Raw genomic sequence first — 20172 nt, 5'->3', positions numbered from 1 at the left:
AGGTCTGAAATTTAAAACGTTGAAACAGAAATATCACATCAGGAGCCATAAATAGGGGAAGGAAGGAAAGCTGAACCAAAGTTAACTTTGGTCATTGAACTACCTTTGGCTGTGTCCTAGAAGTCAAAGAAGAGAGGAAAGTCATTCTATAGAATAGCTAATAAAAATAATATATCAAGTATCTAGAATTGACTCTCTCTGAATATTCAGAAAATGTAACAGAATTTTGAAGGTGTTCTGGAGGGCTTACCAGAACCTCTCTTTGGTTGCCCCAGTAAGTAAAATATATGCCAAAGTAATTCATATAATATTTATGTGTCAGGTACTCATTGCTATATGTAGACTTCACTGAGCACTGGATGGTGAGATAAGACACAATAGTTGTCTGCCTTAAGCTTTTAACCTGATAAAGGAGATGCAACATGTAATCAAATAAGTATTTACTAATCATCAATATTTATTTAAGATCTTCTCTGCACTGGTCACATAGTAAACTGATCATTTCCACAAGAGAGGAAGATTTTAAAAAATTTCTTCCAAGGTTAAAAGATGCTTCTTAACAGAACCTGGATGTGCCTTTTATTAAAAAAAAAAAAAAAAAAAAAAGACCCAATCACACCAAAAAACGTAACTATGTAAGAAGATGATATGTTAATTCGTTGGACTGTAGAATCATTTCACTGTGCATATGTGCACCAAATCATCTTGAAAACAATGTTTTAGGGACACCTGGGTGGTTCAGTGGTGGAGCATCTCCCTCCAGCTCAGAGCGTGATCCCGGAGTCCTGGGATCGAGTCCTGCATTGGGCTCCCCATATGGAGCCTGCTTTTCCCTCTGCTTGTATCTCCACCTCTATCTCTGTGTCTTTCATGAGTAAATAAATAAAATCTTAAAAAAAAAAAGTTTTAGAAGTCAACATTGAGAAATAAGAACAATACTTTTAAATATAAGTTTAAAGAGCAAACAAATTGATAACAACATACACATGAATCTAAAGCAGCATGTATCTCGTTCTCATGGAAATATAGAGTAGGGGTTAGAAATATGTTGTTTAGCTATAGGCCACAGAACCTTGACTAGACAGTGCTTCTCAAACTTTAATGTGAGTGTAACTCACCTGGGGATGGCTGTTAAAGTGCAGCTTTGCTTATATGGTGGATCTAGGGGAGCCTTGCAAGTCTTCACCTCTGGTCAGCTCACAGGCAGCATCATGAGTGGGCAGGCACCAACAGGTAGTGACCAGGGCTTTGTTCGTCTCATCATTACATATTTCTGAGACAAGTATTTCAGGCTAATATGGTCAGGACTGCATAGAAGCCCAGTGATGCCACTGGGGAGCCACTCTCTTGCCTTCCCTCCACTCTACCTTCTTTAAAAAAAAAATGCTTGTTGCCTCATGGCACAAAATGGCTGCTCTCCTAGGTGTCATGTCTCAGTTTCAGATCTGAAGAACAAGGGAGTGGCCCTGTATTAGGAAGACATAAGTTTCCCAGAGTTTATCTCACTCTGCCCTCAAAAAAGCTGAGGTCTAACTGGCCAGAACGTGTCACATTTTTACCGTTAGCTGCAAAGGAGTATGGGAAAGCATTTGGTTTTAGGTGAGCCCCACCCTGAACAAAATTGGGTATTTTTAGTAAGGAAGAAAAGACAGATGGCTATCAAGGAGGCGGCTGGCAGTGTCATGGCATAGAAACCTTCCCCATAAGCTTCCTTTGAGTGCCTAACATGCCCCATGTTCTCTGTGGGTCCTTTTCCAGTGAGGCGTCCTGGCATGTCCCACGGCTTCCATTCTCACAGATGGGGAAGGAGGCTCTGAGGACTTAGATGTGCATCTTGGCATCACACATCTGGTCAGTGGAGAAGTCCTGGGGCCCCTGGGCCCTGGCTGTTTTGTGAGCATGTGTAGGTAGATTGTGACAAAGAGTGATATCTTCAGTTGAATATATTTGAGGCCTATGCCTCACCCTCTAGGGAAACTTAAAATGAAAGTCACCTCCTAGGCCAGCCAAGGGTGCAGCATTAAGAGAAGTACTTTGTAAATGTGGGAGAAGGATAGACTCACAAGCAGTAAATAGCAGGCACCGATGTAGTGCAAATCACGCCAGACAAACTTAATTGCTTTTTTTCTAATCTATAGAAATGCCAGATGAGGAGATAAAAGGAAAGCAGTGAATATAATTGCTCTCGATTTTAGGAACGTGCTTGGGAAGAGTGACTTGGGGGAGGTTCTGAGTTAAAATATAAATAATAACAATTCAAATGGGCCCAGGTAGAGGCAGCAGAAGGGGTCCTGGCGCTGGGAAGGGAGGAAGCTCATGCCCTAGAGGGTGTGGAAAACAGGGAGGCACTGACCCCAGGGGGCCCCACGTAGTGCTAAGGGCCTGCATGTCACCTGAGGCCTGAGTCACATTTTGACAAATCCTCCCAACCCAGAGTGTGGTCCTGGAAGCCTCAGCATGGCCAAGGCCAGGGCCTTGCCAGAAACACAGAATCATGGGCCCCCGCCCAGCCGGCCTGCAGTGGCTTCTGCGTGAAACAAGCCCCAAGGGAGTCAGGTACACATTCACATGCTTTAACACTGCAAAGTTGGAGTGTAACACCACTCCCCCTCCAAACCCTCTAGTAAGGAGGGCCTCCTTCACCCTCCTCTTGCTCCCCAGCCACCCCCACCCCCAACACACTCGCTCTGAAATTCAGCCTCCACATCAAACTATTACCTCACTGCCCTGATGACAGCTCATTCCCCCAGCGAGTATCAGCCAGACTAAGGTATAAACACCATGGGGGTATTTATCTTTTTAAAATGAGTCAGTTAACGAAACTACTGGAGGGACTTCAAGCCTCATGACATTGGAATGGCGGAGGAGGCATCTACAGGCAGGGGACTCCCCCAGGGTATCAAGGATAGAAAGTTGAATTGAGGGGCGCCTGGGTGGCTCAGTCGGTTACGCATCTGCCTTCTGCTCAGCTCGGATCATGGTCTCAGGGTGCAGGGATGAAGCCCCGCGTCCGGCTCTCCACTCAGCAACGAGTCTGCTTCCCCCTCTGCCTCTGCCTCTGTGAGCTCTCTAACTCTCTTCTTTCCCAAATAAATAAATAAAAATCCTTAAAAAAAAAAGTTGAATTGAGTGCCTCCGCCCCAACACACACCCCTCCTGTTGCCAGGTACTAGGATGTACTTTCTCATCTGTTTCTCATAATGCGGAAGGTTTTCTTATCCCCTGTAGGGTGAGAAGTCTTACACTTAGGAAAGTTAACTGGTGTGAGGTTATACTAGAAGGGACAGAATCAAGCTTGGTGCCAGGAGGCCATCTTCTGAAGTCAGAATCTCCCTCTCACCTCGTGCCATGCCTCTCACTCCTTCTGCCCACCTGTGCTGATCACCTAGTCCAGACCCTGTCACACCCATATCTCAAAAATGTCTGAAGCAAACTTACAGCATAAAACCCATATATATGAGTCCCTTTATAGTAATAATTCATAAGTGCCACCTACTAAGGGGGAAAAGATTATCTCTCAGAGCCCCAAGGAAAGGACAGTTGCTGCCACCATACACAAAACTTAGCTTTAGGTTTTTTGAGAATTGAGGCAGAAAAAAAAAAGTATGATGACATTTTCTAGGAAAAGAGAGTATGGTCAGGAGAGACCCGCTTTTTCTGAGCACAGAGGAAAAGTGTCTTATGAAACTGACAGATGGCCCCGCCTGGGAAGGAACGAGTAAAATTATCTGTGACCTGGAGAAGCGAGCTGTTTGGGTAAGGTGCCCCCAGATGAGATTCACCTCGGAAAAGCATAAGCATTAACACAGAAGGGAAAAATAATCACGAAGACAGAGATGGATTCAATAAGTGGAGGGAACTTCAAAAGTGAGGACCCGCTGAGAGAGGCGCAGGCCCAGAGCTGAGCACAAATTACATGAGTTTGCAGCGTGAAGTGGCAGAGAAATTAAAAAAAAAAAAAAAAAAAAGCAAGATGATTTGGGTGTGCATGTGCAGGGTCCAGGACACAAAGCCAGGAGGAAATGGTCTCCGGTGGTGAGATGAGGCCCGGGAGGCTGCAGCCAGCCGTGGGCATCTCATTACCCGGCAGAAGGAGGCAACGTGGTGAGGGTTCAGGGAAGGGCACCAGGCATGATTAGGTAGCAGGAGAGATTAATTTATGAAGAAAGATTAAAAACTAAAGTAGGAGAGTGGGGCTCTGGGAAGACGGGCTCCCAGGTGTTAGAGGGATGGAGGGGGCACCTGGGGGCAGAGGGGGCGGCCTGGCCGGGACTATGGGGGGATGAACTAGGCCAAGGGCAGGGGGAGATGGTGGAAATACCCACCTAAGGAGACCTGAAGGGGCTCAGTCAAAATTAGAAACTAAGACAAAGCTGCCATTGTAACTGCCATATACAGAAGCTGCAGAGCCTCGAGCTCCACACAGAAAGCCATCCACATACTCTCTGCAGCCCACCTTATGGTCAGTGGGGTTCCTTTTTGAGGTGGGGGGGTGGAAACAGGGGCTCGTATTTAACATTATGGGGAATCTACCACATGCTAGGTATTGCGTTGAGCATTGAAAAGACAGTCATAGACAGTCCCTCATCTCAAGGTGCTTAAGGATGTAGATCTATCAACTCTTCTAATTCAAATTAATAAGTACTTTGAAAGAAAATAAGGAGAGAGCACCAGGAACCAGAGGAAGAGGTCAAGGTAAGGATTCTCAGAAGAGGTTGTGAACCAAGTTTGGAAGCCTGATAGGCATTAGCTAGCCAATGTGGTGGATGGATGGATGGGATACCAGGCAGCATCAGCTAATCAGTATAACTAATTAATAACAATTAATGCAAGAATATAGAGGTCTGAAAGAGTATGATATGTTCAAGGAAATTGGAAAGTCCTGGTTTGGCTGCAGAAAGGGGGATGAGAAAGCAGAGAGAGAAGATTAACAAGTTAGGCCTTTATAAAATACTTTGTATGCATGAAGGTCAGAAATTTGGACCTCAGTTTGAAAGTCTGTTCAGTCAGCAACCGAAGGCTTTTAAGAAGAAGCATGGAGAAATCAGGTGTAACTTTTAAAAGATTACTCTGGTGGCAGGGGAAATATGTGCTATTTCCAAGGATAGTCAGGAGACAAGGAAATCAGGGAGATGACTATTTTCATGATCCAGGTAAGAATTTGCAAGAGGCTGAACTAAGGTAATGATGCAGAGACACAGAGGCTGCAGATCTTTCCAAATGCCTGGCAAGGGGAGCTGGGCAGGAAGGTGGAGGTTGGTAAATACAGTCCTGGTGTGGGTTCCTGACCAGACAATGGCATATAGGACTAAGATTGGCAATTGTCAGGTTTCAGGAGAAGTAAGTTCTGTGTGGACAAACTGGACTAGATATGCTTGGAGTACATTCTGTGGGCAGGATCAGATGGGTAATAAGCCAGATTTCGATAAGAGAGGGATACAGGAGGTGGTGATGAAGAGTAGTGCAGCCAACATTTGAAAGTCCCTGGCTGCCAGGACAAGAGTGAGGCAGGATGCCCCCAGCGAGGGAGTAGTTGAAGGAGAGCATGGTGTCATTCAGTTGGTCCTCAGATGAGAATGACCTGAACCTGTTCTCAGACTACAGGGGTGAAGATGTAGAAGATTCCAAGGGAATCATGGACAAAGTGCTGGACAAAGAGTGCTAGACAGAGAGTGCTGGACAGGGACCATTCATGGTCCAAGAGTGGGCTATTGGCACACAAGATTTCAGAGTGCCATCGTTTCTGGATCATCCCACGCCATAAAATGCCTGTCTGGCCATGCAGCTTAACATCCTTCGGGGCCTTCCCCTTGTACTTGGGATAGAGAGCAGCATCCTCCCATTGCTCTCAAGGCGTTGCCTAGTCCTGCTTCCTCCCAGCCTCCTCTTATCACACATCCCTTCTCCCCATTCTCTCTATACCCCATTCACTTTTGGGCACCTGGGTGCCTTAGTCCATTGGGCATCTGACTCTTGATTTCAGCTTGGGTCATGATCTCAGGGTCATGAAATCAAGCCCCAGGTCTGGCTCCACGCTCCGCAGAGTCTGCTTGAAATTCTCCCCCTGTCCCCAATCCTCTAAATGAATAAATACAATCTTAAAAAAAAATTCACTCTCACCTTTCACATGTGCCAGGTATGCTCTCCAACTCATCTTTTGCTTTATAACTAACTCCTCCTTATCTTTCAAATTTGAGCTTCTTTCCGGAAACCTTTGAAATCCAACTACGACAGCTTCCTTTCTTAGATACATATTTCTCTTTGCCATGGCACAAATTTATGCATTCTTGGTCGCGATTATTCAATTCTGTAACAACAATAAGGACTGTAGAAGTTTTCAATCGCCATGGTAACTCCAGCATCTAACACAGTGCTCGTATAGAGTGGGCCATTGATTCGTATTTATTGGATGAATGAATGAACGAACGAATGGAGGTTGTTTGTGAGGAAAGGAAAGCCTCTGTCCTTTTGGTGAGACAGAACAAGACTGGGGATCTGGAAATGGCAAGCATTGTGAGTAAATGAGCTCCAGGTCCCAGCCTGGAGCTGAGAAGACACAGCTACTCATAACCCCAGACGAGACAGAGAAAGGGGGCACTCTTAGGAGAGCAATTCAGGCTGGCACCAGAAGCCAGCTTCACTTAAAGAAATATAACACTTTAATTATCGTGGCACTCTGAAGGGCTAATTCAGCTGAAAACTAATTGCTGGTAAAGGCTGCCTGGGTGAGGTCAGCCAGCACACAAGAAAGGTACGAGGAGACAATGAAACTTTGAATTAGTATGCTGGAAACATCTGAAACATATTCATTGTGTTAATAGAAATGCCGAAGTATATTAGACATTTTGGGGGGCTTATTATTCATATTAGTTATAATATGGAAATCAAATTTTATTTCTAAATTGCAATCAAATGATATTTTCTATTAAAACTTTAATAGCAAGCCAAATTAAGCACTGCTACGGGTTACATATTACTAATCCAGTTTGGTTATCACTCATTTTTTTTATTCTGTTATGAATCATCATGGGAATGAAATAAAACGAGATGTTTTCCAAAATGAACTGAAAAGCCTTTTCCTGAACAGAGCAGAGAAACTGCTTAAGAGTTCAAATGAGTTGATACCGCCTCAGTAAAATAAACAAAGGCAAGCACTGACAGGGAAGCGGCACATTGGTGAAAATAATTCACCTTCTTCTTCTTCTATCACATCGCCCTGCAGGACCAAGAGCTGAAGTTCTAAGAGGTCAATTAATCAAATCTCCTGTCTCAAGACAAAATTGCATAAAATCCTTCCTTAAACTAACTGACACCCCATTAAGAACCAACCTTGGCTTACTTCTTTGTCCAAAGTGCAGTGGCCTTTCCCAAAATGTATTTGGAGTCCTCATTGCCTCTTGCACATAGTAGGTGGTCAACAAAACCCTGATGGTGTTGACTTAATAATTACAAGTTAACCTCTCAAAGGCATCTATTGATGTTATATACACATATAGATCACCCAAAACAATACTTGACACACAGAAGGTGTTTATAAATACAAAGTCTTTTTTTTTTTTTTCCCTGCCAGGGAAAGTTTGAGAGAGCAGTTAGTTCCCTGTTCCATCCAAAAATCACTGTAAGGGCATATGTGTGCTCGATTTGTCAAGTGTCTGACTCTTGATTTTGGCTCAGGTCATGATCTCTGGGTTGTGAGATCGAGCCCTGCGTTGGCCTCCGTGCTCTGCATAGAGTCTACTTGGGCTTCGTCTCCCTCTCCCTTGGTCCCTCCCACTCCCACTCACCCTCTCTCTCCTTTTCTCATAATAAATAAAAACATAAAATCATTATATTGATAATAGATAGCATTGGAGTGGCGACCACGAGCCAGGCCCTGTGCCAAGCTCTTTATATACACTATCACATGTGTCATATACAACAACCATAGTAAGGGGAGTTACTATTAGCCCCATTCCACAAAGGAGAAAAATGAGGCACTGAAAGGACATTCATGTGCCCAAGTTTCACAAAGCTTCACGTGGTAGAGCCAGACTTCAAGTCCAGCAGTGTGATGCCACTACTGGTGCTCCAACCACAGGACCATGCAGCCTCTCGTGCACCAGAAAGTGTGCAAGAGGCACTCACTCTGATGTATGAAAGGCCTTCCTTTCCCTCCGGAGCTCCGTCCAGGGCTCTCCCAGACACCCAAGGGATGGAGATGGGTTGGTTCTGCTTCGAGCTCTGGCTGTTCACCCTCCTCCACATCCCCAGAAGCTGCAGGAGAGAAGGCCCCAAGTACCTTTGGCCACCACGCCCTGGTTGTACAAATATGGTTACAATCAGAGGAAGTATCCAGGTGTTTCCCAGGACTCCCTTGCCCTGTAGGGATCCAAAAATAATTGACCCAGACTTTCCAAATCCGACCCCTGACTCTTGCCGCTCCTCCTGGTCCCCTCTACTTCCAGTGTCTGGGTCGCTGCATGCTCTCCATGCCAGGCTGAACAGTGAACAGTACCTCGGCTTCCTTAAACCCAGGAGCTCAGAAAGTAACCTGATTTGGAAATCGTGTCTTCGTGGACATAATCAAGTTAAAACGAGGTCTTGCTGGACGTGAGTGGATCCTGAATCCAATGACAGGTATCCTTATAGCCAAGAGAGAGAGAGATTTGGAGACGCAGGGGGAGGCCACGTGGAGGTGGGGGCAGTGATGGGAGCCAAGGCATGCCAGGGATTGCCAGGAGCTACCAGCAGCGAGAAGAGGAGAGGAAGTATCCTTCTCTAGAGCCTTCAGAGGGAGCCAAGCCCTGCGGACATCTCGACATTGAACTTCTAGCTTTCAGAACTGTGAAACAATAAATTCCTATTGTTTTAAGCCAGGCAGGGTGCAGTATTTTGTTACAGCAGCCTGAGAAAGCTGATTCACCATTTCCATGCTGGCTCAATCCAGACGCACACATCCGTCCACCTTCTGTCCCCGAGTGCCAAGCGTCTCCATGAGGTCAGCGCTCAGGTGAGACTTAGTGTGGTCCTACACTCAAGCCAAGCCCCACACTTTGAAAATTAAAGAAAAAAATAACCTTATCCTTCTACACCAAGAGTTAAAACCTTGTAGGGGACCCAGCCCTTTCCAGAAATAGGTCTCACTCACTCTCAGAAGGCAGGAAGCATCATAAAGAGCATTTTACGTTTGTTTGTTTTTTTTCTTTTTATAACAAGTTTCCCATTTTTCCGGCATTGATCCTGCCCTCTCCTACGGGAACTGCTGCCAGCTTAAATTTTTGCCTAGGAGTCCAGTCCCATGGGCATCTCAAGCCACCACTGGAGGTTGGTCCATCTGCCCCAGGCCCAGGCCTCCATGCATCGCCTGAGAGCCCTGCCTTGCCCTGAGCTCACTTTTACCTGCTCTGGAGCAGCAGGAGTGTGACTTACAGAGATGCTGGTTACCAGCTCTTGTGGTTTGCACTCATTCTGTATTTCCCTGCAACTGTGGGCCCTGCTAGCAATCAGTCTGGGGTCTCTGAGGCCTCATGGGGCACAGCCCAAAAGCTAGGAAGCATTGTGGGGAATCACTCCTCTGACAGACCTTGATCCTTGGAAGGGCTCCATCCCCAGCACGTTCTTCCTCAGTGCCCCATGCAGGTAGACTGGGGCAGGCCCTTCCTCTCACCCCAGGTGGGCACCAGCGTACCTAACTTTAAGTTGCCTACCCAGCTTGGGCCAGCACAGGCCCTGCTACGTACATGGACCATAAGCTGCAGTGATAGCAGTCATGATGGCAGGTGCCACCAATGGCCAAGTGCTGCACCATTTAACTCATTTACTCCTCACAACATCCCTGGTGGCAGATGAGAAAACTTGAGAGCCTGCCCAAGGTTACCAGCAAAGAAGGAGCAAAACAGTGATTCAAATGTGGATCCGATGCCTCCAGAGCCCACCCCATGGCCCCAGTATGGCCTGCCTCTCAGCTCTCATCCTCTGGTTGGGACCAGACACCAGAACAGAGCACAGGAGCTCACTTCTAACAGAGCACACCCTCCATGGCTTTGGAGGATTCACAACATGCCACAGCCCACTTTGTCTTATAGAAAAGCTTTTAATGTCCTGCAAAAATCCACTATCCATAAGGCTTCAGGAAGCATAAGTTTGCATCCAAGTTTCTTGGCTCTCACCTATTTGCCTCCCCTGCTCACATTCCCTTTCTTTGGCCCTGTTGACCAAAGTCCCCTCCTTGCAGGCGAGCCCCAGAGCACCTCCCACAACCGGCAGGTGATGTTGGGAGCATCAGGACTGTCAAGGAGAAGAATGACCACCCTCCTCTGGCCAATGCCTTAAATGTCCTCTTTAGGCTGTTTGTTCATCTGCTTGAGATAGGAGATGGTGATAATAAAAATCATGCATCTTCACTGGAAAAAATGTCAAACTATACAAAAGCATTGAGAGGAAATAATTAAAGCTCCCTCTATTCCTCCCTCCTTCACCTTCACCACTTCCAGGCCCAGAATTAAGCTGCATCACCCTGAGTCACTGGCCTTCTGTGGATGAGCCTTCTCCCACTGCCCCCCACAACCCCAACCTGCACTTCTGAGCAGAGGGATCAAAGGCAATCAGGAAAGAACCCTGGTGGGGAAAAAGGTAGTCTCAGATCAGAGGTGGGGTGCCTAACACAGAGGCAAGAGTCCCTTCAATGAGATGTACAACTTCACACTTTTGCTAACGTCTGAGCAGAAGAAAAAAAAAAAAAGAGGGAGGAGAGGATAGCCTGCTGGAAGTCCGGTTAGTCAGTGCTGGAAGGAATCTTAGAGGGTGCAGTGGGTGACTCTGGGGACCCTGGCTAGGCACACACTGGAGCAGCTGGCAGCCCCGACATAGCCTCTCCACCTGTCTCCTCTGTCCTTGAGCACTTACAACAGGTAATGATGCCCTTAAACTTCCCCTCTCCCTCCCTCCGCCTCCCTCTCTTCTCTCCCTTTCTTCCTCTCCTTGATCTCCCTCCCTCTCATACTTCTGACTTCCCAGTCTTAAAACCAGAATGTGGTTCCATCTGAAAACCTTCTGCCTTCAGAGCTGCCAGCCTTTGCACTTCTGCGGGTAAACGATCCAGGCAGAGGCAGCAGGATAGAGGGTGGTGTGAAGAATGCTCGCCTAATCCTCTCACTATTAGCCTACAGAGACAAACACTAAGGATAATAATCCACCCCTACATCCCCCAAACCCACCAAAAGAAATAAATAAATAAAACAAACCCAACCCTGTCATTTCCCTCCTCCCCCAGGGTCCACTGCACTTCCCTTCAGAATCAGGAGTAAATTATCTCCAAAGAAGGGTTCATTAAGAATAAATAATAATTTGCACTTCTCGTGCACCTTTTGTCTAAGTATCTCAAAGCGCTTTACTTAATTAATTAATTAAGAGAATTAATTAATTTGGAAAACACTCCTGGAGGGAGGGAAGGCGTACTTAATGACACCTGTTTTCCAGATGAGTAAACTGAGGCCCAAAGCAATGGGCTCAAGGTCACAACAGGAAAAGGGGCAAGATGGGGTTGGGGCCTTGAGTAGGGTTAAGAACGGCTTTGTTCTAACCTGCTAAGGCTTGGGTACCCAGAGGGCAGGACAGGGAGGGCCTGGGAGGAAGGGAGCTGGAGATCGGAGAGAAGAAAGCTAAAGTGTTGGCCTTTGAAGCTAAGAGTGTAGCAGAGGCTGTCAGGGTGAGTCCAGGTGAACACTAGGTGCTATGGCTCCCGGCTCAGAGACCCTCGATCCAGAACCCAGGCTGAGTAGGCTCCTGACAGAGGGCCCGAGCCCTTCACAGGCCAAGAGAAGGTTCTGAGTGACAGGCACATGGCTCCCCTGGTAAGGTGGCGGTTGACACACAATTAAATGCTTCTGAGCCCCCAGCACCTCCCTAGATGCTCCTTAGTGGGCCTAGAGCTAATCAGAGTGTAGGGCTCTTCGTGTGGGGTGAGCCAGCTCCCCTGCTAGACCAGGTGAGTGAGAGGCAGTCAGCACTCCTCGAACACCCTCCCCACCAGCCTAGCCCTTGGGATGCTCCCCCAGCCCCTCATCAACATCTCAGACACCCCAGCCATTGCTCTGGGCTCCAAGTCCCAACGTCACCTGGCTGACTTTTGTCCAAAACACAAGTGGGGCAGCAGGTAGTTCTCAGCAGTCCCCAACTCTCCGCATGTTCCCTTGTGTCTGTCCGATCCACAGCCTCTGACCATCCAGCCCCGAGTGCCCGGCTGCTCCCAGCAAAGCTAATTAGGCCACATGTGCACGCCCCCACACGTACACATGCCCCCATGAATATGCACGGCACTACAAATTAACAACCCAAGCTTGTCTTTTTCATTGTGTTTTTATTATGATGCTCCTCAATGATGTTTTTAAATGAATTTTGAATAGTCCCCGTAATTTGGTTTGTTCTACATTGCAGTGCAAGTGCGAGGGCCCCGCAGGAATTTCTGCAAGGAATACAATATTATGTGAGCATGGCTTCTGCTTGCTTTCTGCTTCCTCATAATTAAGCTTTATTGAGTTGTAAAATGAATAACAATTAAAAAAACCTGTTTATTGATCCAGGTGCGACATGCAGACATATAAGAAAACTTTCTCCAATTCCTGACCTCACGAAGTGGCCCTGGACTCATGTCCGCTCTCTCACCCTTCCATTTCGGTTATGAGCAATGGATCTCCTTCAGCTGCGGGTGGAGCTTTCTCTGACACCATGAAGCGCCATGAAGGGAATCCTAACTAGAGCTTGTCAGGGGCAGAAGTCAGTGGAGATTGTAGGGACTCCTGACTTACTTCTTCTTAGTGACCAAAATTCCTTGAGAAGTCTACCATTTTGGTAGATTGTGCTCTGTTAACATGCAATTAACCTCAGGAAGGAATACCATATTGCAGCCTCATAAAATCTGATGGCCTAACAGGACTTAGATGTAGGATTCTTTCAGAGAAAGGGCTAGCTGAAAGGTCTCTGCAGAAGTGAAACTTGGCAGATAGGAATCAGTGATGCTACAGGGATGGCTCAGAGCACAGGGCAGCAGTGATGATGATCAGTCTGCAGGTGGCCGGTGGGTGCTGACTCCAGCTGGCCTGAGCAGCAGAAGGGCAAGAAGAGGAACAGACCCCCTATGAGAGGTGCAAAGGGAAGTGGGAAGGGCCCCGAGGTACACCCTACCCTGCTGTCTTCCTTCTTGTCAGACATACCAAGAAACCTAGCCAGCTTAAAACATGCAGAACTCAATGGATCTGATCCCTGTGTATACAGAACAAAACTAAAGTGCTGGAGTTCTAGTTTCCAGTTCTGCATATAAGAAGCTTAGAAGTCAGCATTCTATCCTAACAAGTAGAAACCTAAACAGAGTGGAAAATCAACAACTCTTCTTGGATCCATTAGAGAGGGGAGGACACAGGGCAAACCACTGCCCCTGAGGGTGGAGAGACAGATAGGCAAAGACATGGAGCCATAAGTGGAAGCCACCCCAAGAACCAGTGCTGGAGTAGGGAAACCTGAACTGGAGTTGACAGATTGATGGAGAGTTAATGTGGAGAAGCCTGACAGTTAAAAACTCCAGGTAGATACACTCATGTGGGGGCAATCCCCACAACCCCCTGAGATTGACCTCCAGGAGCTTGATTAGGTTCTCATAGTAAATATCCCCTGGTGCTTCTAGCAGGGGGAGGGGAAAAGGAATCAATCTGAAATAAGCCAGAGCACTGTATTTCTTCTTAACAAGGCCAGCTGTCAGGAAAAACTAGTTAGCTAGAGCCTAACTTGCTAGAGTATTGTCAAAGTCTGACTGGCCTGAGGGAAGGGAAATACCCAACTCTAGCCAACCCTAACCTACCATGGGGGCAAATGGAAATACATGACTCCAGGCAGCTCTAGCCATCCCTTCCCAACTAAGGGAGGTAGGGTGGTGGGGGAAGAACCTGAGAAATGTTTGTGAGATTCACAATCCAGAGACATGGGCTCACTAAAACACTGAGACCTATTCATAAGACTATATAATGCATTCTCTCTCCCCACCCTACCCCAACCTCACCGCACTATTACTAAACACCTATTTACGGCAATTCCTTTTACCTGGTACATCATGTCTGGCTATCAAAAACAAAATGCAAGGCATCCCAAAAGGCAGAAAAACAAAATGTGAAGAGACAGAGAAACCGTCAGAGCCAGACATGGCAAGGATGTTGAAATGATCAGACCAAGAATTTAAAACAACTATGATTAATATGCTAAGGACTCTAATTGACAAAGTGGGCAATATGCAAGGAGATAAAGCAGAGAGGTGGAAATTCAAAGAAAGAACTGGAAAAGAAATGCTAGGGATAAAAAACATTTTAGCAGAAATGAAGAATGCCTTTGATGTGCTCATTAGTAGACTGGATATGATTGAGGAGGGAATCTCTTGAGGTTGAGGTTATAACAATAGATACTTCCAAAACTGATAAGCAAAGAGAACAAAGACTGAAGGAGCCAGGGAAAAAATACCTCTGTGGTACACCTATGAAACATGTAACATACACAAAATGAGAATACCAGAAAGAGAAGACAGAGAGAAAGGAACAGAAGTACTTGAAATAATAATGACTGAGAATTTTCCCAATTGAGTATCAGACCAAGTCATAGATCCAGGACACTCAACACAACAAGCAGAAATGTCAAAAACAAAAACAAAAACTACACCTTAGACATACCATTTTCAAACTACAGAAAATGAAAGATAAACAAAAAGTCCTGAAGGAAGCCAGGGGGAAAGAACATCTTATCTACAGAAGAACGAAGATAAGAATTATACCCTATTTCTCCCCCAGAAACCTGTAGGGTTCCATGTTTAAAGTGTTGAGAGGAACAAACCAGCAACCCAGAATTCTGTAGCCTACAAAATTACCCTTCAAAAGTAAAGAAGAAATAAAGACTTGCTTGAACAAACAAAAATTTAGAGAATTTGTTTCCAGAAGATCTGTCTTGCAAGAAATGTTAAACGTTCTTTAGAAAGAAGGAAAATACTCTAGTTCAGGAACTTGGATTAAGCATTGGAGAAAAAAATAAGCAAAAGTAGAATAAAAACTTTTTCTCATTCTTAGTTAACAAATAATAGTTTGTTGAAAATAATAGCAACACTGTATTCAATTACACATGCTTATGTACATTGTGTGTGTGTATTTATGTGTGCTTATATATAAGTGAAATGAATGACAGCAATGATACAAAGGATGAGAAGAAGGAATTAGGATTATTCTGTCATTATAAGGTACTCACATGACCCATGAACTTTTGTAGTGTTACTTGAAGGTGGCCTTAAGTTAGCTGTAAATGTACATTGCAAACTCTAGGGCCACCACTAAAAACAAGTAAAAAATGAAAGACAACTGATATGCTAAGAAAGGAAAGAAAATAGAATTGTATAAAATGCTCAACTAAAACTACAAAAGGTGGGAAAAGAGTGGAAGACAAAAATAAGAACAAAGATCAATAAATAGAAAACAGTAACAAATATGATAGGTAGTAATCCAACTCCATCAATAATCACTTTGAATAATCAGTGGTCTAAATGCACCCATCAGAAGATTGACATTGTCAGGGTGGGTCAAAAAATATGCTCCAACTATATGTTTTGTACAAAAAATCCATTTAAAATATAAAGGCACATAAAGACTAAAAGTAAATGGATGGAAAAAATAAACATGTTAGCACTACCCAAAAGAAAGCAGGAGTAGCAGCTACCTTACTTTCAGACACAGCAAACTTCAAAGCAAAGGTAGTTATCAGGGATACGTAAGGAATAAAGTGGTCAATCCTCCAAGAAGACTTGACAAACTTTAACATGAATGTGTCAAAAAACAGGGTATCAAACTACATGAGGTAAAAACTGATAGAAAATAGATGAATCCACTACCATAGTTGAAGACTTCAACACCCCTCTATCAGAAATAGATCCAATGGGAGGAAAATCAGTGAGAACATAGCAGAATACAGCAACACCATCAATCAGCTAGATACAATTGACATTTATAGACTACTCCATCCAACAAAAACAGAATTCACATGCTTCCAAGCTCACATGAACTTTCACCAAGCTAGGCCACATTATGAGCCATAAAGCACACTTTAACAAATTTAAAAGAATAAAAATCATATAATGCCTGATCTCAGACTACAATGGAATTAGATTAGAAATCAACAAAAGAAAGATAAGTAGAAAATCCCAAAACAACACACTTCTAAATAACATATGAACCAAAGAAGAAATATCAAGAGAAATTAGAAAATATTTTGAACTAAATGAAAATACAGCTTATCATAATTTGGGGGATGTAGCTAAAGTAGTGCTTAGAGGGAAATGTATAGCATCAACTATACATATTAGAAAAGAAGAAGTCTCTAAATCAATAATCTAAGTTTCACCTTAGGAAATTAGAAAAAGAAGAGCAAATTAAACCCACAGTAAGCAAAAGAAAACAAATAGGAATTCAAACAGAAATCAACAAAATCTAAAACAGGAAATCAATAGTGAAAATCAACTTAATCAAAAGTTGGTTTTTGAAAAGATCATTAAAATCAATAAGTCTCTAGCCAGGCTATTTATAATAATAACAACAACAATAACAATAATAATAATTTCTTCTATTGACAGAGGAGAAAAAACAATACAATGGAGCAAAGAGCCTTTTCAGCAAATGGTACTGGAACAACTGGACATCTATATGCAAGGAAAATGAATCTGGACATTTCCACAAAAACTAACTCAAAATGGATACAGACCTAAATGTAAAACACAAAACTATAAAGCTATAAAACTCCTAAAAGATAACATAGAAAAAACCTAGAGGACCTTGGTGTTTAATTTTTAAAACTTAAGATATTTTATTTATTTATTTTAGAGAGAAAGAGCACAAGCGTGGGGAGGGGCAGAATGAGGGGAAGAAGCAAACTCCCTATTGAGTGGGGAGCCCGATGTGAGGCTGATCCCAGGACCCTGAGATAATGCCCTGAGCCAAAATCAGATGTTTAACCAACTAAGCCACCCAGGCACCCCAGCAATGACTTTTTAGATAGAACACCAAAGACATAAGCCATGAAAGAAATAATTGACGAGCTGGATAGCATTTAAATTAAGAACCTCTGCTCTGTGAAAGATAGTGTCAAGAGAATGAGAAGACCAGCCACAGAGTGGGAGAAAATGTTTGCAGAAGGCACATTTGATAAAAGATGGTTACCTAAAATGTACAAAAAACTCTTAAAATTCAACTATAAAAAAGAAACTGACTTCTTAAAAAATGGGCCAAAGGCCTTAACAAACACCTCACCAAAGAAGATAAACAGATGACAAAAAAGAATCTGAAAAGATGTTTCATCAAATAAATGCAACTTAAAACAAGATACCAGTACACACTGATTAGAATAGTCAAAATTCAGAACACTGACATCAAATGCCTCCAAGGATGTGGAGCAACAAGAACCTTCATTCATTGCTGAGGGAAGCACAAAATGGTACCGCCCCTTGGAAGACAGTTTGGCAGTTTCTTGCAAAACCAAACACACTCTTACCATATAATCCTGTAATCACACTTCTTGGTATTGACCTAAAGGAAGTGGAATCCACACAAAAGCTTTCACATGGAAGTTTATAGCAGCTTATTCTTAATTATCAAAATTCAGAAGCAACCAGGATGTCCTCCAGTAGTTGAATGGATAAACAAACTGGGTACTTCGGACAAATGAAATATTAGACACCAAAAAGAAATGAACTTTCAAGCCATAAAAAGACATGAGGATCCTTAAACGCATGATACTAAGTGAAAGAAGCCAATTTGAAAAGGCTACATACTGTTTGATTCCAACTACTTGACATATGGGAGAAGCCAAAATTATGGTGACAGTCAAAAGATCGGTGGTTGCCAAGGGTTGGCAGGGAGGGAACAATAGACGGAGCACGGAAAATGTTTAGGGCAGTGAAACTACTCTGTGTGATATTCTAACGGCAGATACATGTCATTATACATGTGTCCAAACCCATAGAATGTACACCACCAAGAGTGAGCCCTAATGTGAACTGTGGACTTCGGGTGATAATGATGTGTCACTGTAGATTCATTCACTGCAACAAATGTCCCACTCTGGTGGGGGTAATGGGGGCATATGGGAAATCTCTGTACATTCCAGTGAGTTTTGCTGTGAACCTAAAACTGCTTAAAAAAAAAAAAAGTCTGAGGATCCCTGGGTGGCTCAGCAGTTTGGCGCCTGCCTTCAGACTGGGGCGTGATCCTGGGGTCCTGGGATCGAGTCCTATGTCGGGCTCCCTGCATGGAGCCTGCTTCTCCTTCTGCCTGTGTCTCTGCCTCTCTCTCTCTCTCTCTCTCTTTGTGTATCTCATGAATGAATAAATAAGATCTTAAAAAAAAAAAAGTCTTACAAAAATACCTACATTGCTATAAGCAGCCACCTGCAAAGCCAGTAGCAATGTAAGGGGGAAGATATTAAAGACAGAGAGGAGGAGGATCCCTGGGTGGCTCAGCAGTTTAGCGCCTGCCTTCGGCCCAGGGCGTGATCCTGGAGTCCAGGGATCTAGTCCCACATAGGACTTCCTACTTGGAGCCTGCTTCTCCCTCTCCCTATGTCTCTGAGTCTCTGTGTGTGTGTGTGTCTCTCATGAATAAAAAAATAAAATCTTAAATAAAAATAAATAAATAAATAAAATAAAATAAAATAAAATAATAAAGACAGAGAGAAAATGTATGTACCTGTTAAGTTCAGGGTGTGCTTATCTGCACACACATGTACACTTCCATGCCTTCTAGTCACATGGATGTCACAAAGTGCTTCACGTGTGAGCATCCTGCAGATGTTGGAAGACTGGTGTCTATCTCATGTTTTCTAATATTTTAGGGTACCTATGCTCATGTGTATGTTGGATCTGTATGTGCATATATGTGTACAAATTGTGTGTGTACATAAATTGATATGTGTGCAAATGTGTTGATTTTGTGAACTGTTTTTGCAAACCACATGCATATATTAATGCATGTATGCTGTGCATGTATATGTATGTATCTCTGTGTGTGTGTGTGTGCACGCGCGCGTGTACACGTGTGAATAATGATATTCTGGCTAGCAGTGAGGACAGGACCAGCAGACAGGTAAACTTCTGAATGTCTGGCAAGGCATGAAGACCTGTGTGTCCAGGTGGGTTCACTTCTGAGAAGTGGGGCCCCTTAGGAACTGGCACTGAAGTAACCCCCTCACCAAGGGCACTGCCATAGGGAGGGAGCTGGCCTCAAGGCCACACAGGCTCATAACCCTGGAGTGCTGGACGGCTGGGCTCTGGCCAAGGCCGCTCCCTAGAGGAGCAGAGCTCGGGGGCATTAGTCACAGGCCAACCGAGGGGCCAGGGCTGGAGGGAAAGCCAAGCACAAATAAGCTGCAGGGTGTGAAGTCCCTGAAGGCCCTGTCCCTCCTCACGCTCTAGATTTGCCCCCTGGGAGCTGGAAGGAGGCAGATACCTAGATGTATGTCACTCTGTCCACAAGGAATGCTCTGGGTGGTGTATCTGAAGCCAGCAATGTAACACTCAACTCCCTCTGGTCATGAGGAAACGAGTCTCGGAAGGGCTTGTCCCAGGTCACCCAGGAATCAGGCTAGCCCAGCACACAGTGTTGGAGAAAGGATTATTGAGGAGGTAGTAAGTGAAGAAATGAATGGCGAGCTGAATGAAACGGAGGAAGGGAAGAGAAAGGATTAACTGAGTGGGAAATAGGGACTATCCTGAACTTTTGACCCTCTACTCCTAATTCCAAGGAGGGGAAACAAGAGACGCCTAGTGGAGATGGAGTCATTAAAAATGGGGAACTTGATCTATTTTCCAAGGATGGAGAGGGGGTATAGAAGGAGTTCACTGCAAGTATTGTGTTTTCGTATGTGGTTATTTTGAGATGTTTTTGTGTGTATAAAGGAGAGTTTTATGTGGATGTGTATTTGGGTATATGAATGTTACCCTGGATAAAGGGGGACCGAAAAAAAAGCCCAAGTTCACTTTCTGAGGTAATGAGAGATTTAATGCAATCACAAATAATCACGATTGATTAATTCATTCCACAGATGTGGTCAGCACTGAGCTGGGAACCATGACGGATACCATGATAGATCAGACCCTCACTGAAGGAATGAAATGTGTTGGCCAAC

Source organism: Vulpes lagopus, chromosome 1, assembly GCF_018345385.1.
Source record: "Vulpes lagopus strain Blue_001 chromosome 1, ASM1834538v1, whole genome shotgun sequence".
Lineage (NCBI taxonomy): Eukaryota > Metazoa > Chordata > Mammalia > Carnivora > Canidae > Vulpes > Vulpes lagopus.
Note: the sequence above shows the minus strand (reverse complement) of the source record.